At 41.9% G+C, this 16,890-nt stretch overlaps 1 protein-coding gene and 10 non-coding genes across 11 annotated transcripts in view; 6 read left to right on the top strand and 5 right to left on the bottom strand.

The window, feature by feature from the left end:
• Positions 1-16,890, bottom strand: part of LOC115053664 (NLR family CARD domain-containing protein 3-like) — a 284,587-nt gene that overhangs the window by 153,238 nt on the left and 114,459 nt on the right. The window lies entirely within an intron of this gene.
• trnak-uuu (transfer RNA lysine (anticodon UUU)) lies at positions 1,074-1,146 on the top strand. The gene has a single exon. It is a non-coding gene; the product is annotated as a tRNA-Lys (tRNA).
• Positions 1,939-2,026, bottom strand: trnay-gua (transfer RNA tyrosine (anticodon GUA)). The gene is given in 2 exon segments: positions 1,939-1,974; positions 1,990-2,026. It is a non-coding gene; the product is annotated as a tRNA-Tyr (tRNA).
• On the bottom strand, positions 2,309-2,380 carry trnac-gca (transfer RNA cysteine (anticodon GCA)). Its single transcript has one exon. It is a non-coding gene; the product is annotated as a tRNA-Cys (tRNA).
• On the bottom strand, positions 3,651-3,723 carry trnak-cuu (transfer RNA lysine (anticodon CUU)). The gene has a single exon. It is a non-coding gene; the product is annotated as a tRNA-Lys (tRNA).
• trnaw-cca (transfer RNA tryptophan (anticodon CCA)) lies at positions 4,350-4,421 on the top strand. Its single transcript has one exon. It is a non-coding gene; the product is annotated as a tRNA-Trp (tRNA).
• On the top strand, positions 5,203-5,274 carry trnaq-cug (transfer RNA glutamine (anticodon CUG)). The gene has a single exon. It is a non-coding gene; the product is annotated as a tRNA-Gln (tRNA).
• Positions 5,404-5,486, top strand: trnal-cag (transfer RNA leucine (anticodon CAG)). The gene has a single exon. It is a non-coding gene; the product is annotated as a tRNA-Leu (tRNA).
• trnat-agu (transfer RNA threonine (anticodon AGU)) lies at positions 5,607-5,680 on the top strand. Its single transcript has one exon. It is a non-coding gene; the product is annotated as a tRNA-Thr (tRNA).
• On the bottom strand, positions 8,041-8,112 carry trnap-ugg (transfer RNA proline (anticodon UGG)). Its single transcript has one exon. It is a non-coding gene; the product is annotated as a tRNA-Pro (tRNA).
• trnaq-uug (transfer RNA glutamine (anticodon UUG)) lies at positions 14,730-14,801 on the top strand. Its single transcript has one exon. It is a non-coding gene; the product is annotated as a tRNA-Gln (tRNA).

The raw sequence follows: 16,890 nt of genomic DNA on the forward strand, positions 1-16,890 counted from the left end.
ACCCGAACATTCTTTCTTTTTATATACAAGAACATTCTTTTTTATGTACGTGAACATTCTTAGTTCCACTATAAAAGGCATTCATGAGGGAGGCCTAGAATCCATGATGTGTTACAATAAGAGCTCAGTCATCATCAGCCATCACATTCACCTGATTTTGTACACAGGCTGGATCCAGAGCAGAGCTGGGCATTATACATCGCGCACGATTGATCAGCCCATGACCCAAGTTGTGCATATTCTATTACAGGAAATGTTGTACATTACAGTGTGCCATTTATGAGTCAGTATGTTCTGTTTATTAATGTTTAAGCTTCAGTCTCTTTATGCTTAGTTAACGTTTCTTAAACAGGGACTGTTTTTGTCCATTTTTTGGAGTTATATTTCAGAATGATATAAATTGTTCTTTGTTGTGACATTTTTTCTGTTAATTAAAAGAAAAAAAAATCTTGCTTCACACCTCTGTCCTTTTCTGTTTGATCCCCAACAGTGCTCATGAGTTTAATATATAGAAAACCTAAAGTAGGATTTGATTCCATAACAGCAGGACAAAGTGTGTCATTAATCTTCTGGATTCTACAGACTGAGTTCATGTTCTGATAGATTTATTTTACAGCTGTAGTTGACAAAAAATGCTGTCTGTGACATTCACATTAGAATTCCACATTAGAATTCCAAACTGTCTGAGAGTTTCCTCCACTGACAGCAAACATACTGTATATCCATACTGATCACTGTGATCAGGTTTGAATCATCTCTGTCAGTCCTGCTGGATACACACACATTCCACTGAACACATTTTACCTCACTATCATATGAAGAAATATCACAAACCAGATGAACTTCTCAATGTGATGATCAGAGAGCCTTTAGATTTCATCTTCATATGAAAGAAACATGTTGGTTTTTTTATGAATATATTTTAATTAGTAAATGGCAGAGAGGCCTTCAGGAAACAAAGAGAGAGAGAGATGACCTGCAGGCTCAACCCCTGGCTGGGACAGGGCTGTTTGTTCAATGAGTCAAGCTGAAATAATTAATTTAATTTCATCTGAATTTAGCAGCGGTCAGAAGCCTGAGTAGCTCAGTCGGTAGAGCATCAGACTTTTAATCTGAGGGTCCAGGGTTCAAGTCCCTGTTCAGGCGATGCAGCTTCTTCCGTTTAGTGGTTCACATTATAGACTCCACAGCAGTGATAGGTGACGCTGATCTATGAAATAATGAAACCATGAGTCTTTCATGTTCAAGGCCCATTTGTGCAGGAAAGATCTTGAGTCCGGCACCTCAGACCACTGAGCCATCCTGACACGTGTGTCAGAAAAGTTAATGCTCGCTTTAAGCACAGCTTCCAACTCTTTTTGAGGGAATTCTACTGGAGATGACAAACCTGGAGAGGAAGCGTGTGTTTGGGGACATCTGGAGAGAATTGGACCTGGTAGACCTCCAAACCTACCTGGGAGGTAATCCAGACAAACCAGGTTCAGTCCAAATAGTTCCAGCTTTGTTGTCGCTTCTGTCGGCAGAACTCAAAGGTATCTGGCAGGACCATGATTGTCTTTTGAGCTTCTTTAACAGAGTGCACTCTACTGTGGAGGTCATGACAAAAAAGTGGGAGGAGTCTTTGATCTCTGTGATGTCATTAGAACCTTTGTGACATCACAGAATCAGCATCTCCTTTGATGGTTACTTTGATATTGCATTTCCTCATATGTATAGAGTGGACAAAACCAGTTTGTTTCCATTTTCCAAGGACGGTGAACCTGACTGACGAACTCCCATCACATCGGAAATTGACGCCAGGGGAAACATTTGGGGGCGTCAGATTTTTACAGAACAGCATCAACAACTAACATCCATACGTCACACTCTCACATTCACTTCAAATGGATGTGTACCTGGCTGCAGTATCTGGACAAGAGAAAAAGAAAAGAAATATTCTCCTTCGAGCCGGATTTGAACCAGCGACCTAAGGATTTCAACGACCAGCCTCTACAGTCCTCCGCTCTACCAACTGAGCTATCGAAGGGATGAAGCTGCTTTCTTGGACCAATGTATACTGTAATTTTGTGGTTCATGCTGTGTTGAGGAGAGCAGTTGGTGATTTTTGTGTTGAGGGGCCCTTGCTGGCGGTCTGTTCCCCTGAGGTTAGTCTGTGTTGTGCAGGGTGCGTAATTTAGGCATTTTTGTCTCCCTGTGAACAAAAGTTCAAGAAGGCAGTGAAAGATGACACCAAAACCAGGTGGGCTGAACTGAGAAACATCACAGTCAAACAGAGTTTGTGTTTGCATGTGAAAACACGCAGTTTGGCAGGGGGCACCCAGATTTGAACTGGGGACCTCTGGATCTGCAGTCAAATGCTCTACCACTGAGCTACACCCCCCATGAACACACACACACAGCCCATCACTGCAGATCAGCAGGTCTGACTGAAAACATACTGTAAAGTATGAACCACAGGTCCTGGGTTCAAATCCTGGACGAGCCCTTATGTTATTTCGCCAATATCAGTTGCTGACCATCATGACTCTTACCAAAGTTTGTGTCCTGTGCAAAGCGGTCAATCACCAAATTTCCATCTGCGCAACAACCACTAAATTACTGTTTCTCTTGTCCAGAGATTGCAAGTAAAAGCTGTAATACAGGAAGTGATGAGCCGGAACTCCACTGAGAGTGAAGCACCTCAGGTGAGGGACAAATTATGTGATAATTCTGTTCAAACTGCTCTAATTTGTTGCCAGATTGGGCTTCTTTTGATGAAATTGGGTTTCGCAAGATGGAAATTGGGCTGCTTTGGAATACATATGGGGCTTTTTGTTTAAATATTGTGAGCAATGTTACAGAACAAACTGTCCCCTGATGGTCAAAGCACATGGTCCAAATAAAGAAATATCTGATTGATATGAGATCCAGCCAATGATGTTAGTGATCAGAGACAGCTGGACATGGCAGGTTTCAGGTTTTAATCTTGGTGAAGTCCCTTTGAGGAACAGAGGAACAGAGGGAACATCATCCTGGACACATGTCAGGATGGCTGAGTGGTCTAAGGCGCCAGACTTAAGTTAGCATCAACACCATGAACCACAAAATTATCATTGCAATCTCTGGACAAGAGAAACAGTAATTTTGTGGTTGTTGCTGATCCACTGACCTCCTCGACCTCCTTAATTTTGTAACCTCTGCCATGAATCCATACAAAAAAACCAAAGACTTGCTGTGTTTCGTTCACTTGTTGCTGTATCAAAGAGCTAAAGTCTTGTGGAGAATGTGGGCATCGATCCCACTACCTCTCACATGCTAAGCGAGCGCTCTATCATTTGAGCTAATTCCACTGCCATGCTAGCATGCAAGCTAAGCTTTGAGAAAAGGCCGCTTTAACAACATCAACAGGTTTCAAAGCTTTTTCGAGAGAGTTCAAAATAATTCAATTTTTCAATCATCTGTATTTTTCAGTAAAAACACTTTCCCTGACCGGGAATCGAACCCTGGCCGCGGCAGTGAGAGCGCCGAATCCTAGCCACTAGACCAACAGGGAGCGTGTAGACAAAATACCTTTGTCCCAAAACCTTACAGCAGTAGAGGTGAAAGAAAATCTGTCCTTTCACACAGTGAAGGTTCCAATGTGAAACCTTAACCTGTAGACAACCTGTCTTCGCCCAACGTGGGGCTCGAACCCACAACCCTGAGATTAAGAGTCTCATGCTCTACCGACTGAGCTAGCCGGGCTGCCAAAGCTGCTAAAAATGATCCTAAAAATTCCCAAAAATACAGACTGTTTATTTTTATTTTTATGCTGCGTTTCAACTCCTTGATGCTTTGAGCTGCAGAAAGAACAAGAGCAGTTTTACAAACATTTCAAAATAAAAGCCAATTTAGATTATTTTATTTGTATTTTTTATTTGTATACTCCTTATTTGTATACTGCTACTGTACTCCGTAGCAGCACCACTCTGATGTACAGGGATGTATTTTGGATCTGAAAATACCCCCAACATACGTGGCTGACCATTATGACTCTTACCAAAGTTTCTTTCAAAGGAGATGCTGATTCTGTGATGTCACAAAGGTTCTAATGACATCAAAGGGATGATCCTCCCACTTTTTTGTCATGAACTCCACAGTCCACATGGCTTGTTGATCTAGGCGTATGATTCTCGCTTAGGGTGCGAGAGGTCCCTGGTTCCAATCCCGGACAAGCCCATCTGTTGCCTTTCACTCAATAAGGGTGCTAACTGTTACACTATGGAGCTGTGTGAGGTTTGCTGTCTGGTTGTTAGTTGCAGTATCTTGGCAACTGAAGCAAGAGCAATGGTAGTTTTGTGGCTCATGCTGTGCTGAGGAAGGCACAGGAAGGCTCTGTGGCGCAATGGTAGCGCGTCTGACTCCAGATCAGAAGGTTGCGTGTTCAAATCACGTCAGGGTCAGATCATCTGTTCTCATTATTGCTTCCATGTCTTCCACTCACTTGAGTAAAGATCAGAATGAAAAGAAACATTTTTTCAATAATTTAAAAACACCTTATCAATGTCCATTAGGCCAGTTTAATGTCCCATTGTCAGAATCAGTCAGCTCTGCCTGGATACAACAGTGGTCAGGGCTGTATGATGTATGTTTATACTGAAACACTGACAGCTCTCCTCCATCTCACTCTTTTACTTTCTCTGGGTTCCAGGCCTCGTTGGTGCAGTAGGCACGCACGTCAGCGCACGTCGGGGGCACCCTGCACAGCACAGACGAACCTCAGGGGAACAGACCATTGCCAAAAGGAACATCATCAAAATCAAAAACATGGCAACTTTCATAAATCTAACCTGCAGGGATTATCACAAAGTTCACAAGAACCAACAACAACCCAAATCAAATGTCCTAAAAGTCAATAGAATTCGGTTCATTTTATTTGATAATTGTTTATTCATTATTCATTTTTTTTAAATGGCTTATACCTTTGAGTTCTGCAGACAGAAGCAACAACAAAACTGGAACAAATTTTCACTGCTGTGCAGATGATCCCCTCCTGTATGTGACTAACAACCGTGACTCCTGCCATCTATTCACATTGGAACCTTCACTGTGTGAAATGACAGATTTTCTTTCACCTCTACTGCTGTAAGGTTTTGGGACAAAGGTATTTTGGTCGACCTTTGACTGCCCACGCTTTTAAAGGACTAAAATTCCATTCACATCTGCGTAAGCACATGCCAGCAGGGTTCCATGGTGTAATGGTTAGCACTCTGGACTCTGAATCCAGCGATCCGAGTTCAAATCTCGGTGGAACCTGAATCTTACAAGTGAAACGCTCTACACATGTGAGGAAGTGCGAATTTTGAGCAGTCATTGTGTATTGTGGACTCACTTTGATGGGCTCATTTTCAGCAAATTTTTCGGTTCATTTTTTGAGCATCTGTCGTCAGAATGGCCGAGCGGTCTAAGGCGCTGCGTTCAGGTCGCAGTCTCCCCTGGAGGCGTGGGTTCAAATCCCACTTCTGACAGAAGCTGCTTTTCTTTCATTAACAGAGTGTACTGTGGAGGTCATGAGAAAAAAGTGGGAGGAGTCTTTGATCTCTTTGATGTCATTAGAACCTCACCTCACCTCACCTCACAGAACGTGTGGTGCTGTGGCTTAGTTGGTCAAAGCGCCTGTCTAGTAAACAGGAGATCCTGGGTTCAAATCCCAGCAGTGCCTCTTTGATGAAGTTTAATGTTGTTGAACTCATGGAACTTCCTCAGCATAAGTTCCATTAAAAAGACACAGCACTCTCTCTGACCAGTCAGTTAACTGTCACACTCTCCATGTCTCTCTTTGTTGGTCTAGGGGTACGATTCTCGCTTAGCTCCATACACAATAAGAGTACTGAAGAAAAATACTTTAAACATGAGCTCTGTGTCACATTCATGCAGCTTGTGTAGAAACAGTTCATTCCATCAGAATGAACCTTCACCTGTTAGTAATATTTTGGTAACAGTCAAAGCTCCATACACAACAATAGTCCTGCTTCTGTTTACCAAAAGGCTCCAAAATCCACCCAGGACCTGCTGTGTTTAGTTAGCTGAAGTCTTGTGGAGAATGTGGGCATTGATCCCAGGACCTCTCACATGCTAAGCGAGCGCTGTACCATTTGAGCTCATCGCCCTGTGCAAAAACCACCCATCAAAGTGAGTATGCAAAGACTCCCTGATTAAATCACACACAAATTCCTCACATGGGTGAGGTGGACCAAAACCAGGTTGTTTCCATTTTCCAAGGACGGAGTAGCAATATTCTCTCTAGTCTCTTAACTAGTCTCTTCAGAGGCATGGGTTTGAATCCCACCACTGCCAACAGCCCAAGCTGTGGTATGATCTTAAATCTAGCAGCTACTGTCACTTTGAGTTTCCCAAGTGGGGACTGAGCTGAAGATACAATCAAAATGAAACTTTCTTTTTTAAATGCTTCCATGGTTGTTCTTGTCCTTTCTGTAGCAAAAAGTTAAGCATTTGAAACGCGGCAAAACATATTTAATGATAAAAAATAAAGATTTGAAGAAGGAATGAAAATAAAAGTGATGAACTGTGGATGTCAGCCTGCTGTTGGTCTGACTGAAGATGTTCTGTGGCTTAGCTGCTCACAGGGCCTGTTTCTGGAAAAAGGAAATCCTGGGATCAAATCACTACACTTCCACTGATGTGATTAAACTTTCCCAGGCCGCCTGGGTGAAACCCAGGAATCCTGACCGCTAGACCGTATGGGACTACAAGGTCCTGGATTTAGCCTCCAGTCTCTTTGGAGGCGTGGGTTCGAATCCCACCACTGCCAGGTTGCCCCAGCTGTGCAGTACGCTCGCCCACTGAGCTACATCCCCTGCATGGTGTGGTAGCTTTAGCAGCTTTAGCTAACCAGACAGCTTCTGAGCTCCTGTGACAGCTAAATCGCTTATCTGTCTGATGAAACCTTCTGGATGAGATGAGGACATTGATAATGCTGCCTGTCCTCACTAGCTCCTCCTCTGTGGTGACCCCCAGACAGGACACAACCTCAGTATCATGACAAGTCATGCTGCTGAACAATTAATGTTACAAGGATTCATTTCAGCATCACTTTAACAGATTGGTTTCATACATTTATGTGACACACAGTGAGGTCATGTCCTCTTTCTGTAGATCAAAGCGTTCAGGAGTTTAAACACAGCAAAACATACAGAATGATAAAAATTAAGATTTGAAGAAGGAATTAAAATAGAAGTGATGAACTGTGGATGGCAACCGAACCAATGAGTGCTGTCGTTCTCAGGCTGATGGTGCCGAAAGGAGCACATCATCTGCAAAATCCTCCAGATACTGACCTTCAGTCCTAACCCCTTTATTGTGAAAAAGTCAAATTCACAGTTTATACAGATTTTTCATCCACTTTGGAAGAGTTTGGATCACACATTTGGCAAAATGCTTTCTTTGACAGGAGTGGGATTTGAACCCACATCTCCATTCAGAGACCAGAATGCCCTTTAGTGCAGGAAGAAGTTTACCTTGAGTCTGGTGCCTTAGACGACTCAGCCATCCAGACAGACGGACTGTTACTTGAATTTGAATTACTTGAAAAAATGGTCTTCCATATGACAAGTGGAGATATGCTACGCTCTACTCTGCATTGCCATCATATTGGAGGTGGGTTTGGCTGTGCAGTCAGCATTGGTGGTTCAGTGGTAGAATGTGAGAGGCCCAGGTTCTGTTCCCGGCCAATGCGATGGCCACTGCTCTCCATGAAAAGCAGCAGTCAGCACTGCCTGGATACAACAGTGGTCAGGGCTGTATGTTTATACTGGAACACTGACAGGTCTCCTCTATCTCACTCTTTTCCTTACTCTGGGTTGGTGACAGATAGAACATCATGTTACTTCATCACATTTTAAAAGTTTTCATTTTAAATTTTAAAAAAGTTTGGAATATTTCATTAACATCTTGTTAGAGGCAGGTGGAAGGAATTTCAAAAGCCTTGTCACAGTTTCCTGCCTTAATTCTTGATGCCCCATATTCTGATACTTGAACAGGGATGCAGACACATCACATGCAGGGCTCGTCCGGGATTTGAACCCGGGACCTCTCGCACCCAAAGCGAGAATCATACCCCTAGACCAACGAGCCCTTGGTGAAGGGCTTTTTTTTAGAAAAAATTTTCCTTTTCATTCTGATCTTTATTCAATCCTTCTTTATTGACAAGAAAGATCCAACATTAAGAACAGAACAGCTACACACAAACAAAGGAATCGTTAACAGCCCTTCAAGAAGGGGGACCAGAGGGTGTGTGCCAACTACAGGGTCATCACACACCTGTGTGAAGCTGGCCCCCCACCCCACGCAAAATATCAGCGAAATAGTCTGTCTCCTTTGTGTTTCGTCTGTGCTGGTTTGTATGGTATTATTTTTTAGCACATCCACAGGTCACCCAGCCCGCCATGAATTCAAAATGGACCCGAAATGGTACCGTTCATTTGTACTCCTACGGTTTCATTGATATTACACATTTCTGGTGATGGTGTCGCCCAGCCTGCCACGTTCTCTGAATGGACCTGAAGTGGTACAGTTCCTTTGTACTAGATTGTGCCATAAAAAAAAGGTTTGTCTCTCTGCTAGATGAGTCCTAACAACAGCACTCAGCTGTGTCATATTTTAAGGCTGTGCAGATTACAGAGCTTCTCCAACATGCTCTGTAGCTCCCCACCTGGGAAACTTGGTCCATGAAAGCAAACAACCGTCAGAGTCAGGCCGACCACAGAGCCTGTTCTCCTGATCAGCCTGTTCAGTCTCTGTGTGTCTCCCTTTTTGTTGCTGTCTGCTTTAGTTTAGATTATTTGCACATTAGAAGGACACTGAAAAAGACTTCATGATAAAACACTGTGCAGGGGAAGTTAGAAGTCACAAAAGGTTTATGGAAATACTAAAAGCACCAAACTTTTCATTTTCACATTATTAGACTTCTGGATCGCTGTCTCCTCTTCTTCCTATAGTCTGGGCAAAAAAAACTGCTAAAGCTACCACCCCATGCAGGGGATGTAGCTCAGTGGGAGAGCGCATGCTTTGCATGTATGAGGCCCCGTGTTCAATCCCCAGCATCTCCAGAACTCATCTTGTTTAAAACTTAGACAATTTTGGGCTTTGTTTGGGTGAGCTGGCTCGACAGTCGAAAGCTCCAACCAGAGATAACGAGTATCACGATGGTGGTTATCAACTTGGTTTGTCGACCCAGGCTTTCCTCAGCAGGCTCTGTGCATGTCCACATAAAAAAGGGCTGTTTACAGGGACATTTCGAGTCTTGCAGCCACTTCCCTGTTGTGTCTGACAACTGAGCCATTTCGGGTGTTACTGTTTGTTTCACAGAACGTGTCAGGGGGGACAAGTCACAGGCTCCAGTGGCGCAATCACTGACAGTAACTTGCAGAGTGATGCCGAGGTTGTGAGTTCAAGCCTCACCTGGAGCAGCTGATTGAGCTTTTGGAAGATTGGTATCTTGTTGCAGTTAATGAAGCTCAAAACATTAACGTAGTCATACCAGAGTTCTGCCGACAGAAGCAACAACAAAACTGGAACAAATTTTCACTGCTATGCAGATGAGCCCCACAACCTCTCACATGCTAAGCGAGCGCTCTACTATTTGAGCTAATTCCCCTGGGCTGGCATACAAGCTAAGCTTTGGAAAAAAAGCAGTGAATAGTTCGAAGGGGGCAGACTGGGTACTCGGCACTAAAACAACATTTGAAATTTGCTTTACTTCCACTGCTAAGGAAAACTGCTGGGAGTTAAAACAAGCAAGGTTAATACTGTACTGAAGATCTTCCCTCTTCAGCTAGTGCAGCTTCAGTATGGCATTGTTACGATTGTCATGATGTCATCTTCAAATCCAACAAACTTTGGATAATGAACAGCTAGCTGTTGCTAAAAAGCCATTAGCAGAGGATGGTTTCGATCCATCGACCTCTGGGTTATGGGCCCAGCACTGCGCCACTCTGCTCATGGGACCCCCAAACAGAAGTACTTGTACAAAAGGACGTCATCAGTCTTTGTCAGTCAGCACTGCCCCAACAAGTAGCACTTACTGAATTCAACAGTCAAGTTAGTGCTCAAGTTAAGGTAACATTTGTGACTTTCAATTACTTCCTAATCCCCCACCCCCCATATCACTGATAATATCTGCTGTCCTGGTGATTGAAGAAAAGAAGGAATGACATTCCTCATCTTTTTTGTCCAAATTCCAACCAGGACAACCCCAAAGAGAAGCACTTATGCACAAAGACTTCATCAGTGTCTCTGATTGGAGTGATCCGAGTTAGATCTGAAGAAAACATGGCTCCAAGACTTATTGTTGTTTTTGCCATTTAACAATGAAAGGGTAAAAAGAGAGCAAAGAGAATAGAAACATTCATGGAGAAAATAGTCATCAACGTCTCATTGAATTGGCTAAGTCACATTAAGCTTCAATTCTGACCTAACTCTGGTGATTATTGATTAGGGCAGTGTTGTTTCAACTGATCTAAAGAAATCTGTTAAAAATGGGAATCATTTTGTTGAAACTCTAACCAGGACAACCCCAAAGAGAAGCACTTTTGCACAAAGAATTCATCAGCGTTTCTGATTGAGGTGATCTGAGTTAGATTCTAAGAAGGGTCTAATGGGAAATGGGTAAAGGAAGGAACAACTTCTGAAATCACCAACATTACCCCAACAAATAGCACTTACTGCTCTCAGAACACAAGTCTGTGCTTCAGTTGGGGAAATGCTGATGACAAATTAATACATTACACAACTAATCCTGCTAACTAATTTTTCCTCAATATTCCAACCAGGACAACCCCAAAGAGAAGATGTTGTTGAATCATCAATGTCTCTGATTGAAATGATCAGAGTAAGAAGAAGAAATTGCTCCCAAACCTCCCGTTGTTTTTGTCGGTCAGCACTGCTCCAACAAGTAGCACTTACTGAATTCAACAGTCAAGTTAGTGCTCAAGTTAAGGTAACTTTTGTGACTTTTAGATTACTTTCTTAACTCCCACCACCCCAAAATTAACAGAACTTGCTGTACCCGTGATTGACTTTTGAAATCACCAACATTACCCCAACTAATAGCACTTACTGCTCTCAGAACACAAGTTGGTGCTTCAGTTCGGGAAATATTGATGACTCATTCATTTGATCTGAAGAAAACTGTTTTTTTTTTTTATTCCATCCAGGACAACCCCAAAGAGAAGCACTGATACAAAAGGCATCAGTGTTTCTAATTGAAATGATCAGTATTGTTTTCTAAGAAGATGTGGTTGTTTTTGTCAGTCAGCGCTGCCCCAACAAGTAGCACTTACTGAATTCAACAGTCAAGTCAGTGCTCAAGTTAAGGTAACATTTGTGACTTTCAAACTACTTTCTTCACCCTCACCCCCCATATCATTGATAGCAGTTGCGGTTGGGGTGATTGACGGAGAAGGAATGGCATTGCTCATCATTTTTGTCCAAATTCCAACCAGGACAACCCCAAAGAGAAGCACTTATGCACAAAGACTTCATCAGTGTCTCTGATTGGAGTGATCCGGGTTAAATAGCTCACACATGATCTCCCCCAAAGAGTCTTGCAGCCACTTCCCTGTTGTGTCTGAATGAAACCACTCCCACCTGTCTACTTTGTTGAGACGGTTTCAATGGTCTTGGTAATGGTTCATATCAGGAACAGACAACAATCCTCTTAAATTCATGAGGTCCTTTAGCATATGGTGAGACGGCAGCTAACTGTGGTGATTGGTTATTAGGGGAGTGTTGCTGCAGCTGATCTGACCAAATCTGTTCAAAATGGGAATCTTTGCTTTTTTTGTTTTCTTTTGTTTTCCAACCAATTCCAACCAAAACTAGAGATTTGAATTTGTGTTATTCATTGACACAGCACCAACAAAGAGCATGTACTACTTTCTGAACACAAGTCTGTGCTTCGGTTCAGGAAAGGTTGATGTCAGCTGCTTTTAAGAAATGTATCAAAACTGGTTAACTCCATCCAGGACAACCCCAAAGAGAAGCACTTGTACAAAAGGACGTCATCAGTCTTTCTAATTGAAATGATCAGTGATGCATTCTAAGATGTCCTTGTCAGTCAGTACTGCCCCAACAAGTAGCACTTACTGAATTCAACAGCCAAGTCAGTGCTCAAGTTAAGGTAACATTTGTGACTTTCAAATTACTTTCTAACATTTGTGACTTTCAAACTACTTTCTTAACCACCACCACCCAAAAATTGATAGAACCTCATCTGCTTGTGATTGGCTTTTGAAATCACCAACATTACCCCAACTAATAGCACTTACTGCTCTCAGAATACAAGTCTGTGCTTCAGTTCGGGAAATGTTCATGACAAATTCGCGAATTTAGCTGTTTTAAAGAAATCTATCAAAACTTTAATTCCATCCAGGACAACCCCAAAGAGAAGCACTTATGCACAAAGACTTCATCAGTGTCTCTGATTGGAGTGATCCGAGTTAGATCTGAAGAAAACATGGCTCCAAGAATTAATGTCGTTTTTGTGAATTAACCCTGAAAGGGGAACAGAGAGCAAAGAGAATGGAAGTCAGATTGAACTCAAATTTTTACCTCACATGATCTCCTCCAAAGAGTCTTTGCAGCCACTTCCTTGTTGTGTCATCGTTCCAATGGACTCCCTTTCAGGCTTTTACCTAAATTTATCTTATACCTGAATGAAACCACTCCCACAGCTCCCTGTCTACTTAGTTTGGGCGGTTTCAATGGTCTTGGTAATGGTTTGTAATGAAGAACACATTTAGTCCATCAGGAACAGACAACGATCCTCTTAAATTCATAAGGTCCGTTAGCATATGGTGAGAGGACAGCTAACTCTGGTGATTAATGTTGCTGCAGCTGATCTGAACTTATCTTTTCAAAATGGCCATCTTTGTTGTTGTTTTTATTTCAACCAAAACTTTTTTCCACCAAATTGTTAAATAAACTCTCTGTCCTGGTTAATCCTTGGACGGAATGAAAAACATTTGAAATCACAAACTTCACCCCAACAAATAGCACTTACTGCTCTGAAAACACAAGTCTGTTCTTCAGTTGCAGAAATGTTGATGACAAATTCATAGATTTAGCTGATCTCAAGAAATCATTAAAAACAAATTTCCACCAGAGCAACCTCAAAGAATTAGAATTAGAATTAGAATGTTTTTATTGCCATCATACACAACGTATAACAAACTTTAAAGACAACTCTGTGGTACAAAATATAATTATAAAATAAGAAAGATAAAAGATGAAGTTAAAAATAAAATGTATGAATATATTTACAAAAGAAGCCATATATGTACAGTTGAGAATTAGCATGACTGTAGATAATGGTGGAAATAAATAAAAAAGTAAAAAAACAAAAAGTAGCTATTCCTGAATTTAACAGTTAAGGTAACATAAGGTAAGAAGAAAGAAAGGACACATTGACAGAACCACTGTGCTTCATACCAGGACACAGCAGCGTGAATCATGAATCATCATGAATCATGTTCGGGAAATGTTTATGACAAATTCATGACTTTGGCTGATTTTTAAAAAATAAATATAAATATTTGTCAGTTAACGCTGCCCCAACAAGCAGCATTTACTGAATCCAAGTCAATCAAGTCCACAAACACGTTGGATAATTAATTGTGACTCTGGACTTTTTTCCAGTTTGTTGAATAAATGTGTTGTCCTCCTTCAGCAGGAAGTTTCTGTGGTCTTGGTAACAGTTTGAAGAACAGAATGATCAGACAATGATCCTCTTAAATTCATGAGGACCGTTAGCATATGATGAGAGGACTGTTAACTGCAGTGATGAGAGATCAGGGTTGTGTTGTTGGAGCTGATCTCAAAAAATCTATTTAAAATAGCAAATCATCATTTTTTTTTTTACTGAATTTCTGAGCAGGACACCCCCAAAGAGAAGCATTTATGTAGAAAGTTAACAAGCAGCTGTGTTGTGTTAGAAACACCAAACATGTCCAGAAAAGACAGACTGTTCTGTGTATTTCCTTGAAGAGTTGCCAGACTGTGTTCACACCATGATTCCTGCCATCACAGTTCACCTTTTGTGTCTTTCTTTTGTTATCCTTCACAAAATTTTATTTGATGGCACAGAGGCACAAATAGGAAAATGGCGGGGGGGCTGTGACTTGGTTCCCCTCTCTGTGATCTCTGTGAACATAAATCTTTACCAACATTCAAATGTTAGAAACTCGGTGCTTTCTGGAATGTAAAACTCAGCTGCTCTCCATGAAAAGCAGCAGTCAGCTCTGTATGATGGGCTGTATGATGTATGTTTATACTGAAACACTGACAGCTCTCCTCCATCTCCCTCTTTTACTTACTCTGGGTTCCAGGCCTCGTTGGTGCAGTAGTGATGCTATTGGATGCTTATCGGGCCGCCGTTCTTAAAGTGTGGGCTCCACCCCACTGGTGGGGAATAGAGACATGACAGGTGGGGCTTTGTTAATGCCTTTCTTTATGGACAACAAAGATCAGAAATTCAAAACAAAACACCCCCACACACACAAAAAGTCATCAGTAACACTTAACACAGAACTGCTCCTTTTCTTTCAACTCACTTTTAAGTTTTATTTTATTTTACATTTTCTTGCAAAAGAAAAAAAAAACACAGAAGCACACATTCACCATATAAAAAGTGGAGACAGTTTGGCTCCATCAATGACATCCCTTGACACTGGAACATTGCTAAAGACCCCTGTGGTTCCATGGTGTAATGGTTAGCACTCTGGACTTTGAATCCAGTGATCTGAGTTCAAGTCTCAGTGGAACCTCTGTCTTCTGATTTTTGTGTGATAGTGACTACATATAACAGTAACTCCACTCCACCCAAAACAGTGATCCACCCCTGAGCAGAGAGGAGGCTTCATGAAACAGTTTCTCTTTTCACCTGCTGCAGCAGCTCAGAGCCTCTGTGGTTCAGTAAAGGTCCAAAGAGGATGTAGCTCAGTAGTAGAGGTCATGTCATATTGTGAATGAAGCTCACAGGACAGTCATGGTCACATACTCTTCTCTCCTCCAAACCTTTGAGGTTTCTCATAATGTCACATGGGTGTCATTCCTTCTGTGAAGGTGGTAGAGTGGCCGAGCAGTCCGACCTGCTCAGGTCTCTTCAGAGGCAAACAGTTTCAACTGCCAGCTTGTTATATCTGTTGTATCTAACATTATGAACAAGGCACTGCTGTGATTCAAACCCAGGAGACAGGCACTTTGACCAGCTAAGCCACAGCACCACTCTGAAGTACATCTATATACAGAGGATCTGGTGATGGAAGTGTAATGTGTATACTGCAGCTGAGGTTGATGGTAAAGTGGTTTGTTTTAATGTAGGACTCTGCATCTACCTGAACCTGTTTGACTGCAGATGTGCATTTTCATTTGGACCCCAGGAAGAGTAGCTGCTGCCTCAGTGACAGCTAACGGGGATCCTGACAAGTGATAAACTATAAACAGACATTTCCAATTGTCACCAAAATGTATTCTTTCATCAAATGTTCCTAAACTTCTATTAAAGGCAGCATTACTGCAGCAGTCAGCACCGTCGTACAGTGTTGGGGAAGTTACTTTAAAATGGAATCAGTGACAGATTACTAATCACTGTAAAAGGGATGAAACAGAACTATTTCATTCCTTCAAAAAGCTATAAGATAAATATATTCAACCACTTTTTGATTCCTGACCTGTTCCAAAATGAATTGCTTATCAGACAGCCCCCCATTTCAGGTGCATGTGATGACACTGAAATAATATCAAAGATTTGTTTTATTTCATTTTATCCCATTCAGAAAGTAAAAATAATATATTTTATGACATCATTACACACAGTGACATATTTCAAGTGTTTCTATTAATATTGATCATTGTGACCTCCAGCAGATGAAAACCCAAAAGTACTTTATTTCATCAACATTTGACTTCAAGCACAAGGAACTGCTGGGATTTAACCAGCAAACATACACAACCTTTGTCTGCATTGGTTGTGAAATCATTCAGCCCGTTTCCGGCTGAAGTCCACAGCACTGTACTCAGCTGTTTTTGTTGGATCGTACCTGGTTTGAAGACTGTGTGGGTTAGTTGGTTGGTCAGACAGACTGCTGTGTCCTTTTAATTGAACTTCTGAAGTTACATGAGGACCCAGTCAAGTGCTGGTATGCTGGTGAAATTTTAAAAGTTAACATGGCTTTATCTCAACAAAGAGGCACGGCTAGGATGTGAACCCAGGATCTCCTTTTTACTAGACAGGCGCTTTGACCAACTAAGCCACAGCACGGCCCTGAAGTGCAAAGATGTACGGAGGATCTGAAAATATCGCAATATAAGTGGCTGACCATCATGACGGCTACCAAAGTTTGTCTCCTGTGAAAAGCAGTCAATCGCCAATTTCCCTTCTGTGCAGCACAGTTACAAAGTTACTGTTGCTTCACTTTACAAGATACTGCAAATAACACAACCAGCCAACCTCACACAGCTCCATATAATAAGGGTTAGCTCCCCTGATAACTGCAAGGCAACAGCTGGGCTCTCCCAGGATCTCTCGCACTCTAAGCGAGAATCATACCCCGCAAACCTCCCTGGTGGTCTCGTAGCTAGGATTCTGAGCTCTCACCACTGTGCCTGGTGAGAGGACTGATTGTAAAACTAAAGAAAAATACTTTAAAAAATACTTTAAACATGAGCTCTGTGTCACATTCATGCAGCTTGTGTACAAACAGCTTATTCTATCAGACAGCTGAAACACCTCCTGTGTGGAGAAACTGTCAGGGTTTGGATGAAAGATACACTGTTTGGTTCTGAGCTTTTCATTTATAATCAATCGATGAATGTCATGCCATGTTGCAATCATTAATGCCTCACTGTGATGAT

The sequence above is a fragment of the Echeneis naucrates genome, chromosome 2 (assembly GCF_900963305.1).
Source record: "Echeneis naucrates chromosome 2, fEcheNa1.1, whole genome shotgun sequence".
Lineage (NCBI taxonomy): Eukaryota > Metazoa > Chordata > Actinopteri > Carangiformes > Echeneidae > Echeneis > Echeneis naucrates.